General features: G+C 46.1%; 1 protein-coding gene across 5 annotated transcripts in view; it reads right to left on the reverse strand.

Annotated features, from left to right (window-relative positions):
- Positions 1–13,328, reverse strand: part of RALY (RALY heterogeneous nuclear ribonucleoprotein) — a 282,704-nt gene that overhangs the window by 192,086 nt on the left and 77,290 nt on the right. For 4 of the 5 annotated variants that reach the window (XM_037877164.2, XM_037877163.2, XM_037877162.2 and 1 more), the window contains exon 2: positions 4,411–4,501. The exons of the other annotated variant lie outside the window; for it this stretch is intronic. The gene's annotated coding sequence lies outside the window, so the exon portion shown is untranslated. The remainder of the gene's footprint in view (positions 1–4,410; positions 4,502–13,328) is intronic. 5 annotated transcript variants of the gene reach the window in all.

Consider the following 13,328-nt stretch of genomic DNA (forward strand, 5'->3'; position numbering starts at 1 on the left):
CGAGAAATAACAGCACATTAGTCAAATTATTCAGCCAAAAGGCACCTAGCTAAGGTACTGTTATGGTCACCATTACCAGAACACATGAGCATTTTAACCTATCTAACCTCCCAATCACCTCAAGTACAGAAGCATCATGAGCTCCTCTTTGCAGGTGCAGAACTGTGGCACACAGTGACTTGCCCAAGGCCAGACAGGAAGCCTGATGAGTTGAACCCAGGTCGCCAGCATGCCAGCCTCAGGCCCTAACCACTTCCCCTCTTCCATCAGTACCTGTAAGTTCTCCTACCTAGGGCCTATCTCGTCCATGTTTGTACGGCAGTCAATACAAGGGCAACCCCATTTTAGTTGGAATGTTTGGGTGTTACCATAATATAAATTAATTATTATTATTATTATGTGCTGTAGACACTGCAGAATATACCACTGGACTCGGCAGACCTTTGTCCTGTTTGTGCCCTTTCGTCCTGAACAGAACCACATAATTTGTTTTATTTATTTTGAATTTTCTGAGGGTGATTTTGATTATTTGTTGGTTTTTGTTTATTTTTCCGTTGTGCTTTCTAAAGCATGGTATGGCACCACAAGAACCTGAAGACTGTATTGTTAATACCCCCAGTTTACAGACAGAAGGGCATAAAGAGATTGAGTGATTTCCCCAAGGTCACAAAGGGAAACAGTGGCAGAGCCAGTAACAGCACATTGGGATCCTAACCTCCTGGTCTAACAACAATAACAGTTGTCATTAGCTGCATGTGGGAAGCACAGCTCCTCCCTCGTTAACCTGGCTTCTGGAAGTGATGTCACAGTATCAGACAATGTGGATTGATAAAAATTAAATGGGGACAGATTGAAACACACTCCCCAACTTCCCCATCAGACGCACCCAAAACCGTACAGCAATCCAGCATCACACTGTGATATCATATCAGCTGATTATAATCATGTAGAGTGAAACAGAGAACTGGGTAGATGGAGAGTTTACCCGCCAGCCGCCAACAGGCCAAAGTACAAAGCACTTGCCTATCTCATGTTGAAAAGTTAAAGTTGCAAAGTGAGCCTTTTAAATAGCAACTGATAGCCGAGGAGTCGACGTTAGGCTCAATTCACTCTCAAGGCTTTGCTCAGTGCTTCCATTCCTAAAGTGCTGAAGTCGTGTTCTCGTGGTTTATGACATCAGTGGAGCCCTGGGAGTGAATTACAGCTTTGTAGTCACTCCAAATATATCTGTTATCCTACTGCACATTCCTTTCCTTGACAAAGATCTCATAGGCCCAGAAGGATAATTCGTCCGTACAGTTAAGCTTTTCTTGACTCCATCACGCAACTCCATTAACTCTTATGTTGAAATCACACAACCTCAGCCACAAGTCTTACAATAATCAGTAACCGAAATATCTCAATACCAACTGCAGGCAGAGTCTGCTACATACATTCAAAATGTTGATACTTGCCATTTCCCCCCGCCACACACACACCTTGTCGTTTCCAAATACGGAAACATGTTACACCCCTTCTTTCCCTCGCCCACTCGGGGGCTAAGAAGTTCACCGGCGGGCCACAGCTTATAGTGCTATGGAGTGCTGCACTAATCCTGAAAGGACAGGAACAGCCCTGGCTAATAACTGACCTGAACAAGTGATTAGAGTCTGGATTAATTTGCAATTAGACCCCGTGATGGAGCTCACCGACACTGTTGGTTTCCGAGAGGGGAGACCGAGTTTCATTCATCCACTCTCACCTGAGAAACTTAAATACTGGCAGTACGAGAACTACTCCAATCCACACAACCAGCTAACGGACATTTTCACAACCAGTGCTGATTGCCAGAACAACAGGTATTCTGGCACCTTTTCTGAATCGCCAGAATAACGGGTAGTTTCACAACACTTTCTGGACACTCCAAATAATGAGCATTTTCATTGCCCTTCCCAGATTGCCAGAATAATGGCATTTTCATGAGCCTGTCTAGAATAAACTCTTATTTCACTAGCTCTGAATTCTCTTTGGGGAGTGAGAAATGAACGAGACACAAGCCTCTGCTGCAGGAGAGCTGCCACCCTTCCCGCAGAGTTCAGGAACTCAGCAGGCCGGTGGACGGTAAGGGCTCTGCAGTTCAAAGATCTGCTGCATTCAGGTCCTGAGATTTTTGTGCTGACATCGCTCAAGAATGACAAAAGCCATTCTTCTCAGTTATGAAGCTCAGCGGTGTCAGGGCACAGAAGAACAGTGGCTGGACGCAGTAGATACTGTGAAGAAAAATGAAGCTCCATAAGGCACTAGGGTGTTCATTGCACACATGGTCACACTGAACTTAAATAACTGCTGGTAGTGATATTTACAAAAATATTCTTAACCTTTCCTTCCAAGCTGCTGAATCCACTCATTTAAATTTTCATACTGAAGCCTAATTACACCACAGTATTTCCCTTATCCATGAAGAATAGGGTCTTCTGTTACGCCATTTGTTTATTCTGCCTATATAATGGAACTTTTCAGTTCTATTTTGTGTCAAGACTTTTTCATTAATAGTATGGGGAAAAGGGAGTTTCTATTAACCTGGAAGCAGAAACTGATTCAGCTAAAATAAGAACAGTTCTAAACCTTCCCCCTCAGACTCAATTCTCTGATCCGCATTTCAGGTTTGCAAAAGTTTGGATGACTTTTTGTTCCTTGATTCTTTTTCAGTTTCGTGGACCTCTGTATTTCTGCATGGGGTCAGGAGTGTGAGAACCTTGGTATTCCAAGACAAAAAAGTTTCTTTTGTTCTATGGCCATCTCAAACAGAAGCCAGTGGTACCAGAATTTCACTGTTCCCATGTTTAGAAGATTCAAGACGCCCAGAGATGCAGCTGAACTTTCGGGGGCTTATCTGAACTGAACATGTGAAGATTTTGAGGTCCTTTCATCACGATCATAAACCCCAACCATGCAATGAGGGAAAAGGCCACTGCTACAGATATAACACCGCGGCCATGTTAACATGCAGTGCCACGTACTCAGCATACACAAATATAGTTGCTTTGGAGTAGATCCTGAAGTCTTCATTCAGTCCCTATTCAAGCAAATCTCTGAATGGATCAAACCCTGGAGTTCTTTCCAAGTTTTTACAGGCACAAAACTCCCAACAAAGACAATGAGAGTTTGCCCAATGAAAGATCCTGACGGGCAGCTTTGTGTGAGTAGTAAGGTCTAAAAAACCCTGAGGGAGCATTCAGGAGTTTGCCCTCCAGTTCCCATAGTGACAATGACCCCAGGATCAGCATTTCCTGATATTTAGGGTATAACTTCACTGCAGGCTTGGGCTTCTACCCAGGGTGTTGCTCCGAACCCTCCTCCCGTCCACACACAAAACCCTCTTACTCCCGTGTGACGGTGCTTCCAACCTAGGCTTGCCCAGCTGAGTGTGCAGGCTAGAGCTCAGGTGTTGCTTTCACTCAGGCTGGTAACCCACTCACTCTGCAGTGGGGGAGAGGATGCAGGCTACATCACTCGAGTGCTGATAACCCTCCACTGCCTTCCCACAATTCCCCCTGCGTGACCAGAAGGACGGACAGGGTCTCCCACCATTCACTAGAGCAGCTCAGTTTACTGCAGCCCAAAGAACCCTGGGAGTTGCCCCCAGAAATCCTAGTGTCGCCCATGGGTGAGCACAGCGCCAGTGAGGACAGAATAACTGTGGTAGGGCATTGCAGAGTGGCAGGTTGTTGCAGTGTGGCAGCTCACACCCGGGTTAGGGTGGCCCAGGTGCCCATCACCTGAGCTGAGTCTGCACTGAAGGAATACCCTTAATCACTGGTTTTGCGTCAGTCATTAACATCCTGGAAATGCCCTTCCTGATGGTCCTTATTGCTGAATTATTTATTGCCCTAAATGCTAAGGGCTCCTTTAAGATTTGAGGGATGGTGGAGCTGCCTTGCTCCAGTGGGAGCACGGGGAGCCAGAGGCAGTGTCTCAGCCTGGCATGGCCCCACCAGAGCTCCAGGAAACACAGAGGGAGTGCAGCCCTTCTACCACTGTTTGAAAGGATGCAGAGTTTGCTCTGCTGGACAGTGCAGAGACACCAGAGCAAGGCTTTGATCTATCCCTGTCATCCTCTTGGGCAGCGGCACTAGCCCTTCAGTGTTCTGGCTCCCCCTGAGCGCCAGTATTTCCATTGTGCCTAGTCCCTGGGCACCATGCCGGTCAGAACCACACTCTAGCCCTAGAGTAACCAGAGGTCTCGGGGATGCTTACATTAATGCAACCAGTTGTTACCACAGATCTAGAAACCTGGTTAAATCCCCCCTTGAGTACCACCATTTGGCCCCTCCAGTTTCACCAGCACAATGTCAGCAGGAGAATGCAAACATTCTCAGATAACACTCGTTTGACTCTAAAGTGTAACAGAAGATATGATCAGTGGCTCACCGGGAATGGTGTCTGGCGTCTGTGTCGGTTAATCCTTCCTGTCACCAGTCCGGGAGCAGGCACGGTATCCCTTTATGGACTCGGCTCCGACCTACAAGAATCAGGAAACACAAATTGTTGCCTGCTGTGGTAAGAGGATAATCCAACACTTTGTAATCCTCAGCAGACAAGGGACAGCAGACAGGGCCAGCATAGACTGCAGTTGAATTAAATGCATTTAACAATGCCTGCTGCTGGTTGTGTCGCCTGCAGTGATCCAGGACTTTTGGATCCCAAAGCATGAACTTCGTAGTCTGAAGGACTAGCTCTTACCAGGGAGGACATACAGCTACGTTGTGTTAGCATGGATTATACACACAGCGAGGACACGGTGGGTAGTTGAGTGAGAGTGCCTTGTTGTGGGGAAATACCACTGAACACACCATTTTAAGTGAATTCATGTGTAGAGGTCATGTTAACTGATTACTGGAGCCGGGCAGGAATTTTCCACCAAAACTTTTTTTTCCCCACAGGGAAAAGTGCTTTCTGCTAAAATTGAAGTTTTTCCCACAGTAAAACAGTAAAACGTTTATCCCACAGTAAAACGTTGCTGAAATTATCGATTTTTGGTGGGTTTTGGGTGATTGAATTGAATTGAAACATTTTGTTTCAGGTCACTGCAATATTAATCTGTGTCTGCCTGAGCTGCTGGGAGCTTGAAGGGAGTTTTAGTTCAAGGTGCCTTGTGCCCCCATTCTGTCCTGTGGGTTGGGCTCTCTGCTGGACTGCATCTCCCATGATGCAACTGATTCTCCCCTGTGGAGGCATGAGAAGAAATACCTAGACTGGGGAGTTCTTATTGGAGACATCAGGTAAAGAATTCTACAGCCAATAGCTGCACCTGCAGGAAATCACAGGCCCACAACTTGCTGTGGAGGGACACCCTCATAGCTACAGAGCATGGAAGCTACTTCACCATTGCCCTCACAAATTGCCTTCCTCCTGCGCAAGTCTCCCTTGTGCTCAAGCAGAGCAGATAATGTTTTTTTATGACAGAGATGGGCAAAATGGTTTCTAAAAAGTGAGACCCATCCCTGCACCAAAATCTCACCCACACAGAACCAAACTCAAAGCAAGCCCTTTCTGAGGTTCATCCAAGTGAGGACCTTAGTTATTTGTGTTCTGGTAGCGCATACAGGCCGTGACCGAGATCTAATTAGTTCTCTTGTCCCCATCCATCAAATCTGCTTTGTCTGGGATTAGCGAAGTGACGAGGTACAAATGCAGGGATTAAATCAGCACCAGTGCTCTCTTCCCATAATCCCCAAATGCGTAAAGATTCCCCAAATAACCGTTCCCGGCTACTAACTTTTTCATTCAACTCCAGATAAAATTGTTCACATTGTTTATAAGATATCCAGGTAGCCAAACTACCTGATGGAAAACCAGCAGGTGTGGACAGGGCCCTGTCAATGATGATAAATGTTAAAGTGGAAGGTCAGTTCATTAGTCTGGTTTGCCAGATGAGAAACCTGCCTTGCTCCTTGCTAATTAGAGACTCCATCCAGGCTCTGACGTGCAGCCAAACTGCAGAAGGTCCAAATTGCTGACGTTAAAGGGAGACAGGGTAACAACCTGCTGGGCTTTCACCAATAGAGAGTTTGCACCTATTTAATGAGCTAGAATCCCACTGCAAACTAAAGAAAATAATCTTCAGCTGCCCAGTGGTTCAGAGCTGTATGTGATGGAGCCTCTACATTGATTGAGGCTATAGATCAGGTAATTTTTCCATATAGCAGCACTTTCTTCCATCCTAAAGGACACAGTGAAGTGCTTTATGAATTTGCAGGTACTCATAGGGTCCAATATTGCTCTCTTTGAAGTCAGTGGCCATGCTGTTGTCAACGTCAGCTGGGTTAAGCCCATCATTCATATTAGCTGGACTTTTCCATGGGTTGGCAAGACTTCTCAGAAGCTTGCATGATTATCTAAACCCCTGAGCTCTGCAACAGCAGGGTAGAAATGTCATGAGAACAGGCTTTCACAGGGAGGTTGGGGCATTTCCTGCTTCCACTCCAGGGTAGAACCCAGAAGTGCAGAGAATTATGGGATTAGGTTGAGGAAGGGGAGGGATGAGAGGCAGGTTCTATTGGTATTTTGGATGAAGAGCTGAACCACTTCATCCTTCCTCCCTAGATCAGAAAATTAAGCAAGCAAACCCATGGGACCTCCTAATCTGAGGCAAACTTCCAATCCTTTGAAATTCTCCCCTCACAAATAGGGAAAAGTCCAAAAGGAGCATGTGTGAATGTGAAAACATGTGATGGAAGAGGGACAGCTGGGCGCTGAAGCCACAGAAAGGGGCCTCTGGAGATGTGAGTTCCTTCCCTGGTTCTACCAGACGTAGTAGATGACTTTGGCTGCTTCTCTTTGTGCCTCCTGCACCATGGAGTTAGACTCAGATAAGGTTTGTAAAATGGGCTGGGATCCTTGGATGGAAGGTGCAAAGCATCATTCATGCTGCAACCAAATTCAATTTACCTCACACGCACACCTATAAAATACAAGATGACATAGGAGGCAATCACCATGATCAAGCTTGAGAGAAGACCTGAGAAGAAAAACCTGCCTCTATTGTATATAATCCCCAACTTCACATGCAAACAGCTGCATTAAGGACCAGATTCTCCTGCCCTTTCATAGAGCAGTACCTCAGTGAAGAGGGGTCCCAATAGAACCAACAGGACTATACACTCCAGTAGTGAGAGTGGCAGATGCTAGTTCTTACAGTCCTGGAGTTAATCAGAGTGTAGTTTACTGTCCTGGGAGTTTGCTGGAATCACTGCAGCCTATTCTGAATGATGCTCGAAATTGGAGGGGGAAAACAAACCCTGCCAAGATACAGATAAAACCAAACAAAATCTCTCAGACAAAGGAAATGCACTAAAATGTTCAATTTTATTCTTGCTCTGGGCCCCCAAAGCATTTCCCTTTCCTCCCTGAATGATAACGGATATAAAAATTAAATATAAATTCGCCAACAAAAAACCAAAGTGCACTGAAGGGCAGTAAATCACCGGGACCAGATGGCGTTCGGGGGAGGTTTGGGAAGGGAATGAAGGATGAAATAGCAGAGATACTGACTAAGATATATCATAGATCTTTAAAAACAGCAACTCGTCCTCAAGGCTGGAGACTCACTAATATGGTGCCTCAGTTTGAAAAAGAAGCCAAGGGAGAAGGCAGGAGAATGACTGACGGGGGAGCACCACCTCAGTACTGAGGGGATCAGAGACTGGCCAGCCTCACCTCACCATGGAGGGAACTGATAGAAAGCTTAATTCACTGGTTTCTGTCCCACTTGGGGTCACTGCACTCAAGGAGGCAGTCGCCCCTGATGCATGGTCACTCTCCCCTGGGAATTCAGCTATCTTTAAACAGTGACAGAGATTCCCTGCTGGATGTGCTGAGTCAGGCTATTCCCCTGGTACCCTGCCCATTCCCTCTCCTCAGTCACTTTTGGGTACACACTGGAGAGCTGCCCAACCCTCAGAGGAGTGCAGGTGGTGGTGGTGGGTCCTTGAATCACCAGAGACCCCCACAGAATGGGTGTCCCACCATCAGGGTTCCCTTGGCCTGTGCCATGCTGGCTGAAGCTGGCTCCAACCCAGGTTTGTTAAGTCCTGAAGTGTCTGATTAAAAAATGAATAGCTGAACACTTGGACTGGTATTACCTGACGGGGTCACCCCAGCTGGGCTCCAGTGAGGCCTCTCTAACCTGCTGGAAGTCTTTAAAAAGAAACATGAGACAAAGCTGACATCATCTGCTTGGTTTCAGAGTAGCAGCTGTGTTAATCTGTATCCGCAAAAAGAAAAGGAGGACTTGTGGCACCTTAGAGACTAACAAATTTATTTGAGCATAAGCTTTCGTGAGCTACAGCTCACTTCATCAGATGCATTCAGTGGAAAATTCAGTGGGGAGATTTATATACACAGAGAACATGAAACAATGGGTGTTACCATACACACTGTAATCAGAGTGATCAGGTAAGGTGAGCTATTATCAGCAGGAGAGTGTGGGGGGGAACCTTTTGTAGCGATAATCAAGGTGGGCCATTTCCAGCAGTTGACAAGAATGTTTAAGGAACAGTGTGCATGTGTGTATGTGGGGAGGGGGGGGAATAAACATGGGGAAATAGTTTTACTTTATGTAATGACCCATCCACTCCCAGTCTTTATTCAAGCCTAAGTTAATTGTATCCAGTTTGCAAATTAATTCCAATTCAGCAGTCTCTCGTTGGAGTCTGTTTTTGAAGTTTTTTTGTTGAAGAATTGCCACTTTTAGGTCTGTAATCGAGTGACCAAAGGAACTGAAGCGTTCTCCAACTGGTTTTTGAATGTTATAATTCTTGACATCTGATTTGTGTCCATTTATTCTTTTATGTAGAGACTGTCCAGTTTGGCCAATGTACATGGCAGAGGGGCGTTGCTGGCACATGATGGCATATATCACATTGGTAGATGTGCAGGTGAACGAGCCTCTGATAGTGTGGCTGATGTGATTAGGCCCTATGATGGTGTCCCCTGAATAGATATGTGGACACAGTTGGCAACGGGCTTTGTTGCAAGGATATCACTACAAAAGGTATTCCCACCCCCACCCCCCCACTCTCCTGCTGATAATAGCTCACCTTACCTGATCACTCTGGTTACAGTGTGTATGGTAACACCCATTGTTTCATGTTCTCTGTGTATATAAATCTCCCCACTGTATTTTCCACTGAATGCATCCGATGAAGTGAGCTGCAGCTCACGAAAGCTTATGCTCAAATAAATTTGTTAGTCTCTAAGGTGCCACAAGTCCTCCTTATCATCTGCTTGGATTTTGAAAGGAAGCTCCATCACAGACCAATATCCCTGGGGCAACGTCTGCGGTTAAGGCAGCTGAGTAACGGTAAACAAAGGGCTGTAACATGCAGTGCTGTGTCAGAGAGAAGTTGATAGAGGGGTGTCTTAGGGGCCCATGTACTTGTCAATGGAAAGTGGAAAGCAAATGGGTGATGTCTGGGGATGGACACTATGTCAGAGATACAAAGGAATGTGAAAAGCTCTGGATAGAATTCCTGCAGACGGCAAGCAAGGCCCAGCGTTTAACGCCCAGCCCTCAGAGACAAAGGTTCGGAGTTCTATACTTAGCTCTGCCACAGATTTGCTGTGGGACCTTGGGCATGTCATAGAATCATAGAATCATAGAATATCAGGGTTGGAAGGGACCCCAGAAGGTCATCTAGTCCAACCCCCTGCTCGAAGCAGGACCAAGTCCCAGTTAAATCATCCCAGCCAGGGCTTTGTCAAGCCTGACCTTAAAAACCTCTAAGGAAGGAGATTCTACCACCTCCCTAGGTAACGCATTCCAGTGTTTCACCACCCTCTTAGTGAAAAAGTTTTTCCTAATATCCAATGTCATTTAGGTACTGTCTGTCTTAGCTTTGCCACCTGTGAAAGAGGGTTAATAACAGTTTGCAGGATTTTCAAAAGAGTCCAAGAGCACAGAGCCAATTGATTTTCAATGGGACTTGTGCCCCTAAATCACTAGGGGCTTTTGAAAATTCCACACAGTGGCAACACTCACCCATCACAGGAGAACTGTGAGGCTTAATTAATTAATATCTGCAAAGTGCTTTGAGATCCTTCAGCAAAAAAGGACAAAGAACTATTGTCATTAGTTATTTAAGGCTAGAATTTTCCAAATGCTCAGCACCCAATTTGGGGCCAAATTTTCAAGAACTCAGCTCTCGTTTAGGCACATCAGATGCTGAACTCTTCAAAACCCTCAGTTAGGTGCTTAGGTGACTTGCCCAGGGTCACACAGGAAGTCTGTGGCACAGCCAGGAATTCATGGATTCCAAGGCCAGAAGTGACTATTGTGGTCATCTAGTCTGACTCTCTGTGTAACACCAGCCAGAGAACTTCCCCAACATAATTCCCAGAGGAGAGCTTTTAGAAAAACGACCGATCTTGATTTAAAAATCGTCTGTAATGGACAATCCACCGCGACCCTTGGTAAATTGTTCCAATGGTTAATTACTCTCACTGTTAAGAATTTATGCCTTACTTCCAGTCTGAATTGCATGCAGGTCTCCTGAACCTGCATTACAAGTGTGTGAATGGTGTGAATAACTAAGTTTTCATTTTGCTGGCCATATCAAAAAGTCAGAAAAAATTTAAAATGTTTTAGGTCTAACAAACCATTTTGTTTTCAAGTATTGAAAAAAAGTTTGGGCAGCACCCAGCTCAACTCCTCAATCCCAGCTCGGGGCCTTTTAAAAAACACCCTGTACCTTCATACAATTTCTAACACTCAAAAGCCTCAAAATGAACAATGAAGAGATCCAACTGTCACATCATCTTTCATCACACATTATCATGCATCACACCTGATTTCTCACCACCCAGTTTCCCAGAGGCAACAATGGAAGACCAGGGGACTTCACTGCAAAAGCAAAGAAGTGCCAGAGATGCCACGAAGGGCAGTAGAGATTTTTGTACTGCTGTCGAGTTTATATGGAAGGTGCACGCATGGTACAGTGGTGGAGGGCAGACAGACCGATGGGATGGGAATAGAATGTTTTAAGAATTTGGGCACTGGTTAAATTATCCAGGGCACGGCAGATAAACATCTTAATTATTTGATGGTGGACATGGCTAGAACATGGGAGAAAGGGGTATATTCCAGTGGGAAATCCAGAATTTGTGATTGCTCCATCAAGTTCCACTGCTGAGGGTGGGTGGGGGGAAGGAGAATCCTGCCCCACTCAGTGAGCGAAACTAACTGGGCTGCCACATGGTAGCAAGATGTTTTGGAAGTGCCACATCACCGCTGCATTTTTTCTAATAACTCAGATCACGGTTAATTTTGCAACTGCCTTCCGCTCAATTAAATGTAAAGATGCTATTCTGCAGGTTTTTCCAAGTGGGGCAGGAAATAGAAAGATCTGGAAAAGGCAATTTATGTGGGAGAGGTTTCTTTTAACATTGCGTATCATCGTTTAAAAAGGAGTGCAAAATTATACCAAAAATCGTAATAGCAGCATTTTGCACCCAGTTTGCACGGATCTAAAATAGCAACACAAGGGATGTGTTCAGGGGAGAATCAGAAAAGGAGTTTTCAGACGCTTACATGAGTATCTAAACCCTAGATCAGTGGTCTCCAAACTGTGCGGTACCCCCTCCCCTCGGGTCATGGAGGAACATTCAGGGGAATGCAGCAGGCCCTGGGCCAGCCCTCAAGGGGGTCAGGGAGGGAGTACCACCCAGCCCTGCTCCACCCCCAAATCTGCTCCAGCCCCAGCCCCGGCTTGAATCATAGAATCTCAGGATAGGAGGTCAGCTAGTCCAGCCCCCTGCTCAAAGCAGAACCAATTCCCAATTTTGCCCCAGATCCCTAAATGGCCCCCTTAAGGATTGAACTCACAACCCTGGGTTTAGCAGGCCAATGCTCAAACCACTGAGTTATCCCTCAGCTGTGGCTCCACATCCAACTGCGGCCCTGGTTGTGGCTCTGCTCCGGGCCGTGTCTCCGCTCCCAGCCCTTGCCCCACTCCCAGCTTCAGCCATGGCTTCGGCCCCAGGCCTGCTTCCACCTGCGGCAACAGCCTCAGCCCCCTTAATCCTATCCGACCCCGACCCCCACCCAAGCCATGGCCCTGCTCCCGGCCCCAGCTCGGGGGAGAGGTGGAGGTGCGGATAGGGCACAACTCTGAAAAGTTTGGGCACCACTGTTCTAGAGTATGCAACATCAGGTGATGTCACAAGAACTGGGGATTTTGGGGGCACTTATTTCTCTAGGTATCACTTTACCCACCTCTGGGGTGAAATGGAAAGTGGAAGCTATTTAATAGCATATAAAAATGCTACATAACAGTTTAGGACAGGAATAGCAGCAAAGCACCACCTCTTAATGAAACTGCAATCGGAGTTTAGGTGGCCAAAGGAGAGGATTAATTTTGTCTTGGACAATGGAGTCCACTTCCTTATTCAGCTTGCAAAAGGCAATCTGGATCAAATGGGCACAAATGGTCAGGATGTGCATGGGTTAAAGCCTCATCTTAGCACTTCCAGCAGCAGAGTGAACTGTAACGTGTGTGGGCATCATCTACTTGTATTAAGGCCCAAATGGTTTTCAGTGGGAAAACTTGTTAATGCAGGAGAATATCTCAGCACCCATCACTCATTGCCTACCCCATTTCTCCCCTGTTAAGTACTGCAGCAAAGGAAATGTTGACTAATAGAGTTTTGCCAAGGTAACATTGAAGAGCTAAGCTGGGGAATTGAAACTCATCCTTCACTCATTAGATAGCACCTAGAGTAAGTTCCATGGGGTCTCCAGGGATGGGGGTATTTACTATATGCTCACTATACCTAGGCAGAGCAAGATGAGTTATGGCTGGAGCTTCTGCAATTCATTCCCAGTTGCTTTGTTAATATAGGTTAGTTAAAAGGGGAATGGAAATTAACTGGGAGCCAGGAGATGTGGAATCCATTTTTGGCTCTGCCCCGACTCCTTTTGGGCAAGTCACTTAAGCCAAACTTTTTAAAAGTGGGCACTCATTTCAGGTGTCCCATTTCTGGGTGCCTGATTGGAGATGTGTAGAAGAGCTTGTGACCTGGCCTGAGGACTTCTTGACAGCAACAGAGTAGGTGTAGCCAGAAGATGAAGACATTGTGGTGAGTTGTGTTTTTCCTACCTGGAGTGGAACAGGGAGACTGACCTGTCCCTGATCCCATCCTGAGTCATGATGTGGTTTAGAGTTTCACATCTCCATTATGGAGAATACTTTGGTCTTCCTGCCTCAGGAAAGGGGAACAGCTGGCACATCTTGCTAAGAGCCACCTGCAGTTGAGTGTAGGACTTGCATGCTGTACACAAACATGCCAAA

Source organism: Chelonia mydas, chromosome 13 (genome assembly GCF_015237465.2).
Source record: "Chelonia mydas isolate rCheMyd1 chromosome 13, rCheMyd1.pri.v2, whole genome shotgun sequence".
In the NCBI taxonomy this organism is placed as follows: Eukaryota; Metazoa; Chordata; order Testudines; family Cheloniidae; genus Chelonia; species Chelonia mydas.